The 13,141-nt window shown below is 40.4% G+C and overlaps 1 protein-coding gene and 1 long non-coding RNA gene across 2 annotated transcripts in view; one reads left to right on the top strand and one right to left on the bottom strand.

Moving 5' to 3' along the window:
- CLMP (CXADR like cell adhesion molecule) overlaps positions 1–13,141 on the bottom strand; it is a 54,783-nt gene that overhangs the window by 16,477 nt on the left and 25,165 nt on the right. The window lies entirely within an intron of this gene.
- Positions 8,576–11,642, top strand: LOC144325661 (uncharacterized). The gene is made up of 3 exons (XR_013390869.1): positions 8,576–8,677; positions 9,692–9,849; positions 11,201–11,642. It is a non-coding gene; the product is annotated as an uncharacterized LOC144325661 (long non-coding RNA).

The raw sequence follows: 13,141 nt of genomic DNA on the forward strand, positions 1-13,141 counted from the left end.
AGAATCGGTGAAATTGTGTGAAAACAGTGTTCCATTTTTACACACAACACAGTGCATATTGATGTATATGCTCCCCCTCTCCCCAGTTATAGCTAACACTTCTGGTAGTTAAACAGCCCAGGAACCAGGTCCATATTCCCCACTGAGCTAGACCTTGTCTTTGCAATCTGAAATCAAAGCATATGGCAGTGAATCTGCTCAGATTTGGCTTCCTGAATGGCATTGAGGTGGAGAAAATTAAAATGAATAGTATGGATAAAATACACATTTTTAATAGTACTTTGTGTTTCTAAGAGTTGTACCACAAGAGGGCAGAATTCACCCAAAGGCCACGGGCGTTTGAGCTTGTTATCTCTCTCCCTCCCTCTCTCTCTCCCCCCCCTTTTCTTGATCACATGTGATAACTCATAATACAGTATATGTGTTCTCAGAATTCAACCAGGTCAGTGCAAATGTATGTAAGTTTCTATTTGTAAGCTACATTTATAATTTGGTAAACTTAAAATCTGGGGAAGAAATAGCATGTATTTTTGAATTTAGTGTCAGTGATTCTGAAGAAAGTGCTACCTAACTTAAGACCTGAAAATATAATGGCAAGGAACTTTCAGATTTCTCAAAATAGTTTGGGAGAGCCTAACCATCAAGCTGTTCCTATTCTCTAGCTTAGGCTGTATTTAAAGACTTTGATTAATTGAGCCTACAGTTTATGCTTGAAAGGGTTAACTAAGAAGGCATGGAGGTAGGAGATAAAATGGATTGTGATACACACTGCAAGCTTCTTCACTATGCAAACTGGATTCACCTTTGAACCCTAAGCATCTTGAAAATCCTTTTTATCTACAGGGAGTTTGATTCCATAAAATCCTATGTGAAACAACTAGCCTTTTAAAGAGGCAGGGCTTTCATGTAAGCAGTTGGTACTGTATGGTGTTCACATCTGTCCTACCTTGCATGCACTGAAAAACTCAGTCTTAAGCAATTTTGTAATGGAGTGTTCACCACACATAAGAAATACATGTGTATCCTTCAGCTTGTGCCATGAGGAACTTCAAAAATACATCTAAAACTGGAAATGTAAAAAATTGACTCTAGTGAAGGGTGATGGTGGAGAAAGATGCAGTTTAGAAGCTGGTTTTTTATTTTTTACTTCTCTTTTTTGACAATAATAGTTATCAATTTGTTAAAGATGGATAAAGAGAGACACCGACAGGCTGCTGTACAGCCATAGAAGAAACTGATGTTTGATTCCCAGTTTAGCAAAACATTGCATACGCTCAGGAAATGCTTTTCCTTGAAATGCTTCTCCTTTTGGGTCTTGCTTCTGCATTGGTCCTGATGCTATCAACTATATTTTTATTAGATCAAGTGGTATCTTAACCACTCTCCTGCTGCTTCCTTGGGACAAATTTTCACTGCTATGTTATAATGCCTACAAACACCATGGGCTGTGACAATAATAAAATATTGTGTAGATTAACCTGGAGAAGATTTTTTTTCAAGAGATCTGTAAATCTAATTCTATACTAACAAAAAATGATACATTTAAAACTGAGTTGTAGCCAAGTAAGTTCTACTCAGAGTAGACCCATTGAAATTAATGAACCTAAGTTAATCATGCAGATTAATTTTAATGGGGCTACTAAGTATAACTAACATTGGCTGCAATTCTGTTTTCAGGCTTCCTTTTCTTCACTTGAACTTTAATTTTGCTATCCTTAGTAACTTCAAAAGTTGAGCCAATGTGCAAGTGGTGCCTTTTTGCAGATTTTTTCTTGCAGAGGAGGGGAAAGTTGGAAACGAGTTGGAACATTCTGTGGGATAAGCACTCAGTTATGCCCAGACGATGTACATACTGGGACATCTGCTCTTTGTATTCTTTGGCTAGCAATGGAAGAGAGGCTATAGGTCACCTTCTCCCGAGAGTGTGAGCGCTCAGAATAAGTGAGACCCGGCCCCACATGCATGATGCTTGCAGCCTGCTTTCCTAGTCTGATCTGTGGTTTCAGGAATTTGGTAGAGAGTCAGAAGTGTCTGGTTAAAAAAAATATTTCATTGCAGTCAGCTCCCAGAGGGAGCAGCTAGCTAGGCTCAAAACAAAGAGGACAGAGAGGCCCGTCAATATAAAACATGGTGCTCAGAGACCCTGCCTAATTTGAATCACATGCGCTTGAAGTTTCAAGTGACACAAAGATAAAATGAAAGTAAATTTCTTTGCTCTTTTAAGCATAGTGAGGCATTTGAGGTCTGAAGCTAAAGAAATTAGTAAGGATCAAATCAAACTATAAAGAACAAATTGTAGATTTAAAGATTAAATGCCTCCCGCCCACACACATACCAATCAGAAGCAGTTATAAGGTGGAAATATGATGGGTACTGTGCAGATATATATATATACCTGTTGAATCATGGGTGGTCAGCAGCTGTGTAGGTGGGGAAGTGACCATTATTTTCCTGGCTCCTTCACAAAAGTTGCTGTACTAGGACAGAATGTACAATGAAATTTTGAGAGAGTATTAAAGTGGAATTGCTGATGGAAAAGTGGACTGGAGATTGCTGCTGTTCTGTTGTTGGCAGAATGCCATAAATAAAAGGATATTACCTTTAAATGTGGCCGAACAGCCATCATAATCAAGCTTCTTGGGGTAGAAGCTGAAGAAAGCATTATGTGTCAGACCAGCCTACTTGAGAAATCACACTGAAAATTGGAAAGAGTTTTGGAATGACAACTGTTTTTTCTCATACTTTATGTCAATATGTATTGCTAGTAAAATATGAGAAATCGAATAACATGGGGGTCAACAGCTGATAATGTCTGCTTTGAGCAATGTCTTCCAATTTTAACTGTTTACAAAATATTTATCTTATGAGCATTGCAAAGTCTTGTTTCTTGTTGCCTGACAGGCTAGGTGCCCTCTCAACAGACAAAACAGTTTTTTCCTGATTATTGTAACATACCAAACAGCAGGTAAATTATAGCCTCTGATGTTCAGACCTTCACAGAGAACTTGACAGTACTGTACAAGAAAATTGTCTGCAGTTATTACATCTGCAGCTGGAGACAGGAATACCTGAGGCATTTATCCAATTTGTTTCAGTTGCAGGTACAAACTCCTAGGGAAGGGAAGAGAGATAGAGGGCAGATGGGTGCATGTACTTGCTTGTCAGATGTTCAGCTTAAGATGATAGTTAACAGAAAGCCCAACATATTTGGGTTGCTAAACCTTGCTCTGAATCTCAATACAGGTTGCACATACCAAACCTAATAATGCTGGTTGAAGGGAGACTATGATGAATGACTAGATGGGAAAGAATATTAAGAATAGGCTGAGGGGTAAACCCTACAAGAATCTGGAGTAGAGTCCCTAAGACGTTTAGATGGCGTCTTGTATGCCTCCTTCCTGCCAACAAAGGTCCGTATAGTAAAAGCTATGGTTTTCCCAGTAGTGATGTATGGAAGTGAGAGCTGGACCATAAAGAAGGCTGATCGCCGAAGAATTGATGCTTTTGAATTATGGTGCTGGAGGAGACTCTTGAGAGTCCCATGGACTGCAAGAAGAACAAACACATCCATTCTTAAGGAAATCAGCCCTGAGTGCTCACTGGAAGGACAGATTGTGAAGCTGAGGCTCCAATACTCTGGCCACCTCATGAGAAGAGAAGACTCCCTGGAAAAGACCCTGATGTTGGGAAAGATGGAGGGCACAAGGAGAAGGGGACGACAGAGGACGAGATGGCTGGACAGTGTTCTCGAAGCTACCAGCATGAGTTTGAACAAACTGCGGGAGGCAGTGGAAGACAGAAGTGCCTGGCGTGCTCTGGTCCATGGGGTCACAAATAGAGTCGGACCCGACTAAACGAATAAACAACAACAACAAATGCCTCCTTCCAGTCAAGCTGGTGCCAGATGTATTGCTCTGCTTTCCTTTGGAACCATCAGCGAGGGGCTTGCCGTCCGGGCAGCCCAGGACCTTCATACACACTGCCCAGGATTGTGCCACGGAGAGATCACTTTGGTGCTACTAACACAACAAAAACAATGCAGTAGGCAGCAGATATGAGTTACTGGTCTGTGCAGTAACAGCAGGGATTGATTCTCCAGGGTTTGACGTCACTCCCAGAAGCGCACTCCATTGTCTTTTGAGACAGATGGATGCCAAAAGCAGTATACGTGTACAGTGTATTCTGCATCATCATCATGATCCGGGATTGTGACTAATCTTAACAGTGATTTTGTCTGCTAAGGAAGTTGTTTTATAAAGGATCAAATTAGCCCTTAGTTCAATCAACTGCTGGTTCAAGTCCCTAAGCCAGAAAACTAAACTTTTACCTATTCTATTACAAATACATAACTCTCCCACAAGGATGCCCTGAGCCACCTATCTTATAATTGTTGGACTATGTAAACATGATTAGATTTAATTATGATTTGTCCTTCTGTAGGCCATCATAAGATTGTCACCATTCTGCACCACAGAAGGCAAAGATCTACAAATGAGAAAAAGCCTCAGCATGTATGCAGAAGTTTTCTTACTTATTGCTATTTAATACTTTCAGACATGTTTACCTCATGGCAAGGTACTTGTCCAACAACCTGTCTGGTTCCGGTGACATTATACACTTGCTTGAGTCAGGTGTTCAGGTGTCCTCTAGATATAATAGTACTAGTATGATATCTGAACACCAAACATTTATTGTTATAGCAATAGACAAGTGAAGAGGGGGGAATAGGTGTTCAGAAGCACATGTCGCTAAAAGTTTACCACACAGCAAAAGGCAACGTGAGGCAAGATGTGGATATTTCCAAGACCAATGTCTGTGCAGGATAACACTAGCAAAAAGTGTGATGCCGAAGGCAGCAGATGCTGTTGCCCATCAGAGACAAAACAGTATGTAAAGTTTGTGCATAGAGGCAAGTGAAGATACACATGCCGTTTTGTTACTGAGTGTTGGCATTTATCCCTTCTATTCAGCTGTGTTTTGAGAAATCTGTTGTTCCTACACCGATGGGGCATGTAAGATCAAAAAGTTACATTTATTCCAAGACAGCTACCCAGTTCTTGACATAGAACTTAGCATATTTATGTTGACCTGACTATAAGTGGCCAATTCAAAAGAAAATACATTAGGATTGTAGTGGCCAGTAAGTCATCAAGCAGATTGTTGCCACCAGAGACCCAAACAATCTCCGAAGGAGAGATGAAGGGGCCAGCTGTAAATCTTCTAGTCTGGGGGAGAAGATCTCACCCCCCCCCCTACCCGTTATGAAAGGCTGCAGAAGTTCCTTGACAGTGCAGTAAGACCAGCATCAGCAGCTGGAACTTTATTGGCTGTTGACTTCCTTTTTGCTCCTATGTCTTTTAAGTCTAGAGTATTTCTTTCGTAATATTGAATCTATTCTGCATTTTGTTGAATTGTTGATTTTGCCCTGTTTGAATTTATTTATATCTTTTGCAGACTGGCTCCTGCCCACCCCCCCTTTTTTTGTATTTTGATAATAAATAGGTGTTTGTTGTAAACTGCTTTGGGCACAGCTCACTGTGGACAGGAAGCATATAAATAAATTAAATCAACACTGGAGCTGCACACTGTGATCACTTGTATCTGAAACAGCTCCTGAAGGTTGGCTGAATTTAGCAGTGTGGCTGGATCTGCTAATTTTTGGTGGGATTGAAGGTTTGCCTGACTCCGCCATGGATCCTGCCTCATACTAAAGACTGGGGCCCGTGTGATTTGAACTCTTACTGCTGGCACTGGGTCTGGTTTAGTTCTGTTTAAAATCCAGGTCCAGCTGGTAGTTTGCATGACATTTGCAGTGATCTTCTTTGAAAGGGGAAGATCTGAATTTTTTTGAAGTCATCAAAATTAATTTCTAGACGAGTCATATTTATATCAAGACATTTGACGATAAAATGATAATGCTAGATATAAACCTTGCCAAATTCTTACAGGATGAGTTTGCATTTAGGAAAAAGCTTTATTTTGAAACACATGCACGTTGGATCTTAAGAAGTAACCTTGGTGTACCTCCCATCACAATCAATGAAAGTCACTTTTCAGGTACAAGCTTCATTCCCTGTTAGCCATTTTTAAGTTACACTAGTGAAGTGCTCAGTTATGTTCCAATACTTGCTCATAACAAGATATGACAGTTCACGTACCCACTACAAGTGTTGCTAATATGAGACAAAAATGAATGCCTAATGTTCTGTGTCACTTTTCATATTCCCACCTATTCCAAAACATGCATGGATGACCACAGATTTCCTCTGGGCAAAAATATGAATGACAACAACGGCCACTCCCCCACGTTCCTTATACTGTAGACTAGAGCAGTGTTTCCCAACCTTGTGCCTCCAGATGTTTTTGGCCTACAACTCCCATCATCCCTGACTAGCAAGACCAGTGGCAAGGGATGATGGGAATTGTAGGCCAAAAACAGCTGGAGGCACAAGGTTGGGAAACACTGGACTAGAGAATGTGAGTCTGTATCCTTAAGATATTTTTGTTTGGTACAGTTTCAGTAAGCGTGGATTTATATATTGCTTACTTTCACCCTTGTGGTGTGCATATCTATGAATGCAGTTCCTCATGCAAAAGTCACCTAGCATAAAAAGTATTGTGGGATTCTCAGTACCTCCAGACAGGTCATTCCAAAGTTCTTCCTAGCCTATCCAAACCAGAAAGAGAAGTATATTTTAGGTTCTCCAAGTTGAATATGTTTGTTACTGAAGGGCGACTGGGCTGGGGGTGGTGTGGTGTTTTTTTTTAAGTGCCTCTAGTACGTTTTTTTCCACCACAGGTATTCTGTGTCAGTGGTTCCACTAAACTGATATCTTTGAAGCAGTGGTAAGTCAGGTGTTCAGGAGCTAGGCCACGGTGAGTCTACTTAACCATCTAATCTACATATCGTACCAGAAGGCATTTTGCTGGGATCAGAAAATAAATAATATCATGTATCCTATGCTGAGGCTCTCTTCAGGCATAAAAGGTAAAGGGACCCCTGACCATTAGGTCCAGTTGTGACCGACTCTGGGGTTGCGGCGCTCATCTCACTTTATTGGCCAAGGGAGCCGGCGTACAGCTTCCGTGTCATGTGGCCAGCATGGCTAAGCCGCTTCTGGCGAACCAGAGCAGTGCACGGAAACGCCGTTTACCTTCCCGCCGGAGTGGTACCTATTTATCTACTTGCACTTTGACGTACTTTTGAACTGCTAGGTTGGCAGGAGCAGTGACCGAACAACGGGAGCTCACCCCGTCGCAGGGATTCAAACCGTCGACCTTCTGATCGGCAAGTCCTAGGCTCTGTGGTTTAACCTACAGCGCCACCTGCGTCCCCTCTTCAGGCATATATAGTAATAAATTGATTGGATTATCATGTCTCTGAGCTATGCTGGTGTCTATTATATTCACATTCCTCACAACACTGCTTTTTCTTCTGAAGTGAACCTGCTTATTGCTGCCTTATTCTTAACAGCCCCGCCCCTGCCTAGTTTTTATAGGTTTTGTCCCAAGTCACTATTTTTTCTCATTCTATTTGTGTGTCTACGCATACACACACACACACACACACACACACACACACACACAGATCCTCTGATGTTTGCTCCTCTAGCTAAGGCCAAAGAGCCTAGGGTTGTTGTCTGAGGAAAGCCCTGAACAAGAATAAACTTGTACTGTGTCCCAACAAGCATTCCTGTGACCTTTGCAGCATCCATTGGGCACTTGTCCCAGTTTCAGAGTGAAGATGCCCTAGGTCTGGCTGAAGCTGCAAAGACCTTTTGCATAAGCAACCATCTTGCTATCAGTGACCTGAACAGAAAGATGCTTCAGCTGAGAGCTATGAGATGTCATTGAGCTTGGGTGAGTGAGTGAGCAGAATGTTTCTAACATGCTGAACCAGAACAAATGTTGCTTCACGTGGGCTGCTGCAGAGCATATCTACTAATTAGATGTGAAAAGGCCAGCCATGTTACCAAGGAGCACATTCTATGAAGGTCAGAGGAAGTAGATGTACCTTAGCCTAGGAAAAAGGGGTAGAGGGGTAGTTTTCCTTTGCGCCTAGGGAGCCGACTATTGCAAGAAGTTCTTTTGAGTTACAACACCTCTTAGTTGCAGATGGATTGTGGATCAGGTTTTCAGGATTCCCCCACCCCACCCCCAAAAAGAAAAGCATTACAAATAACACCAGCAGAATGTTTTTAGAAGTTCCATTTGATACAATGTTAGTTAGATTGGCCCTCTTTCATTTGTACCTGATAAAGATTCTTGGAGGCCTCAAAACGAACTTCATAGTTAGCTAAAAAACTTCTTTTAGAAATTACTTATTGTAACTGTTAAGAGTGGATTTCTGTTTAATTTTGAAATGCTGATATTTAATATTACTGTATTCTATATTATTTCAATGAATGTTGAATGTTATTTTATTTGCATATTGTATATTGTATTATCCATATTGTCTTATTTCTAAGACATTATCCGCTCTGAGCCTGGCTTTGGTTGGGGAGGGCGGGATACAAATAATTTTTTTTTAATTATTATTATTATTATTATTATTATTATTATTATTATTATTAAATGGGGAGGAAAGGAAATGCTCCGTTTTGAAATCATCTTAAACTTTAATTTGATAAACTGACAAAATGGCAAAACACTGACATTAATGAGCATTTTTGCAAAGGTATCGTATGCATACATTATGTGATTTTTTTTGGGGGGGAGAGAAATGAGTAGTTTTGAAACAATGCCTGACTTCAGTGCAAACATTTAAATCAACTCATTTTGTCTCATTGGTGACTCTTCTTTTCATAGCACATAGAACAGTGACTCTCAGCCTCAGGGAACAACAGTTCTCTACAGTGAGCACAGCAGCCAGAGGTTGCACAAAGGTAGCTCTCAAAATTGGTAAAAACAGTCTAACTTTACTAATGCTTATGATTTTTTTTCTATGGCATTCCCCCCACCTCCCCAAGATGAGCTCTCTTGGGAAGTGGTGATTGTTTTGATAAATCATACAGTGATCTATCCTGTTTGGATTAACGCAAAAGCAAATACACATGTGAAATTGAGAGCAGTATTGGATGGTATTAGAAAAATAAATACAATTTTTTGCATCTGAGAAAACAAATCTTATTTGAGATCTTGTTTTATTTGTACCACCTGTGTTCCTAGCTAATGTAGGATAGAATGGGACAGAGAAACCTAATCATTTGTAGGCTTAGAGATGAGTTTAAGCCAAATGCGTAGTAATTCTCAGGTACCTTAATGCTAGTAGCAGATAGAACAAGAGTATTTAGATATAAGCTGATACCCATTCACTAGAGTCAGGAAGACAAGACAGAGTGCACTGATGGGCAAGAATCAAGTATCCAAGCCCAAAATTTTAAGTCAGGAGATCTGATATGTGTCAGGATGCAGAAAAGATTAGGCAAGCGGGGTTAATGCTGAATAAGATTTTCACCGTTAAGGCAGTTTGGGTCCTTATATTGACAGAATGAACCTTGGATATCTATTTTAGACATTATCAGATAGATGACAGTGAAGTGCAACTGAGAGCTATTGTAGGGTTTTTAGTTAGATGAAAGGCAGTTTAGAATTCCTATATATATGAGTAAGGGCAAACCCTCAGGAAGCCCACGGCTGACAACAGGGTTGTCTCATATGTTTGTCTTCTTAAGTCTTTATACCTTCCTAGGTTTTGTTTCAGAATTACCCATTCTTCAAAGTAGGGCATCTTGACTTTGCAGACACATATCTGTCCACGACCATTCCTGGATATTTAAGTATAGACTTCCTTGGTCAGCTTCCCGTTAAATCAGCTTCACCCCGTCTTGACCTGGGCAAACTCCCTTGGTAAGCTGTTTCCTAAATAATGTCTGGTTTGAGTCACATGCCCCTGTGGACCTACTGTCCTGACAAGTCCAGTGTGGCTTGTTTTGGGTCCTGGTATTGTATGAACTAGCCATATTTTTCCAGCTTTGTTTTTGTTTGGTTGTGCAAACAAATTATAGAGTTGGGTCAGGCTGCTTTCCAATGATGCCACTGCCATGAGGAAATGAGGAAGTGTCATATGATGGAAGAAAAGGGGGATATTTAATATTTTTAGCTACTACTGTTTTCTTGTGGTATTGAAACTGCTTAGGTGGTGGAACTAGCTCAGATGTAAGCCTGTAGGTGGCTTTGGATTTTTGTAAGATACTTTATTTCTCTCAGCCAAATCCACATATTCCTCAGAGAGCAGAAATGCACACAAAAACTGTTATACTGAAAATAAAGAAAATATTGACTGAGCCAAGAACACTCACCTGTTAAACACAGGCTTGCACTATGATTCCTAGATGTGAAATAGAAATGGGTATGTTTGTGGCTGATTTAGGGCTGATTTTCCTCACATAAGCACGTAACCTAAGATAATGTTTATTCTCTCACAAAAACTTTTTTTTAAAAAAGAAGAAAGTTATAACTCTTCCATTTTTCAGATTTGGAAATTGGAGGATTTACAGTGAGTGGCATGGAAATTTGAGCACCTGCCTGCAAAAGGTGTGTTCAGAGAGATCTGTGCAGTTAATATGTGTTGGACTTCTTATTTAATGGCAATTCAAAGAAACTGTTGGGCCAGGAATAGAAATTCAGACACAGATGCTTTCTCGAGGAAATAATACAAATACAAGTAGCCAAACAAAAACGAAGCTTTCCTGCAGGAATGAGAATCTCCTTGAATAAAGGGCAAAGTGAGGCACATCTCACTAAGAGTGTGAGCTTCCATCATTGTCTATGGCGGCTTTTTGTTTTTATGTACGCTACAGTTTATATTGTAACATGTTAAACAATTGGGTGGTGGTGAACTGTTTTGACATCAGTGGTTGGCTGAGTTCTGTTACAGAGAGGAACAGGGTGGGCAGAAGGACTTGGACAAGGGGAATGAAGGAAGCACATCATAGAAAAGGAGAGGTGGCAGGATATCAAGGGAGAAAAGAGGCTCTACTATAGGAGGGTTTTGTTTAATTTATTAAAATTTATAAAGTACACTTTCTCATAAAATATCAGGAAAGCTGGAAAGAATGTGAAGAGAGGAAAGATACATATATCATAAAAAGCAGTTATAAGGAAGGTTGCCTATTTATTTAAAATAAGCTGCAAAATCTAGTTTTAATTGTAAATACGGAAACCAGTATTTGTAATTCTAATTCTCTTTATCCTTCAGATAGTGCTGGAAGACAGCCCCTATTATGCCTGACCTTTAGCCATGCTGAGCCACTGCCATTTGGAAGAATTTGGTGACAACTAGGCAGAAAGAAGACACTTTTATGTATTGGGTGGCAGATGTGTAGAAAACAGGCTTCATTATTGTAACAAGATACATGTAGTTTCAGTACTTGCCTTTATGTAGCACAAAATTATAATTTGATAAGGAAAAGTGTTAGGCGTGAGAATCCCATGGATAGCAGAAGACAACCCCTCCCAAAAAAAACTTTCTCTTATTCTCCTTTTGTCCCAAACACTAGATTTCACCCATGTAGATAATGGAAAAGCATCAACCCCACCATAAACGCCGAGTGTGAGGGACTGGGGGTGCTCCAGCCCCCACAACATTCCCCATGAAGGGGCAGGGCACCCACAAATTTTTGTGTGGGGACGCGCACACCGTGGGGTGTGTGTGTGCACCTGATGTCAGCACGCCCAGCGGTGGAAGATATGCTCCCTTTTCTTTTGCAATTCATTTTTATTAGTTTCTTTAAACATACATTCATCACATCACATTGTCATAACTTGGTTTTCCTGTAGGTTAAACATATATTTATAGAACAAAATAAAGGGGAAAAGAAACACAAAAATACATACTTATTTGTTTGATTCAATTGTAATCCATTTGCATTTGACTTCCCTCCCCTTCTTACTTGGGTTCTCAGTTTTACTGCCCCTCCTGACACAACTTTTTATTTGGTAACCTAATTCCATTATATTTTACTATTTTTTCCTTACAGGAGTTATTCTAAACGGGTCAAAAAAATTTAATTCTCCATAATGGTCTTTCAAATACTGTTTAAATATATTCCAATCATTTTTAAATTTTTGCTTTGTTTGATCTCTTATCAGACTTGCCAGCTTGTCCAATTCCGCATACGCCATCAATTTGATCAGCCAGTCTCTCTTGGTCGGTAAGGTCTCCATTTTCCAGATCTGGGCAACCAAGACTCTTACTGCCGTGGTGGCATACATAAAGATTTTCTCAAAATCTCTTGGGATTTCATTCCCAGTGATCCCTAAGAGGAATGCTTTGGGGGGAACGAGACTTTAAGCTTCTTTTTAAATTTGTTATAAATTTCATCCCAAAATTCCCACATCTTTTTGCATGTCCATCAAACATGATATGGGAGCCCACTGCGCCCAGACATGCAAGGTGTGCTGCCCAGCTGTGGAAGGGAGTGGCAATGCAGCTGCAACTTTCCTTCCTCTCTCTGCCTCCTGAGTCAGACCTGACCCAGGAGGCTGGGTGTGAGGGAGCAGGCTGCACACACATGGCCCCGAGCATCCAATATCCAGGGGGGCCAAGCCGGTGGGCTTGAACCCTACAACCTTGCCTTGTTTTTATGTTTCTTTCCTCCTGAAGACCGGATTGTGTCCGCAAAGGGAATTGTGGCATTATCAATAAAACAGGAACAAAATCCCCTTGACATTTCTCATCAAAGTTCATTCTGAGAATTTAATCCAGCAATGTAACCTAAACTCTGCGGCTTTACAAAATACGTCCTCTATCTTGAAATGGGCTTATACAGAATACCCACACGTTCGTAGTGCCCCATTACAGGGAGAGAATCAAAAATAGAAGAAAAAAGTGTAACAGGCAAGAAGTAAGGGAAAGACTAAATGTCTGAATGTGCTGAAGCTTGAAGCCCGGAGTCTTAATAGATTCCACCTCAAGCATGTATCAAACATAATTAATGTTAATGTCATAGCCATCTTAATGTCAATTACTTTTTAATGTCATCGCCTTCTCTTTGCTGGTGACAGCAATGTTGTACTGCTGGGAATAAATTCCACTCACTAATTTAGAAGTTATAAAGAGATCGAGAGAAACGCATAGCTGGCTTATGGTTCTTTGCTGTAGCTTCCTGATCTATGAGGAAGCTATGAGTTCAATTGC

The sequence above is a fragment of the Podarcis muralis genome, chromosome 15, assembly GCF_964188315.1.
Source record: "Podarcis muralis chromosome 15, rPodMur119.hap1.1, whole genome shotgun sequence".
Lineage (NCBI taxonomy): Eukaryota > Metazoa > Chordata > Lepidosauria > Squamata > Lacertidae > Podarcis > Podarcis muralis.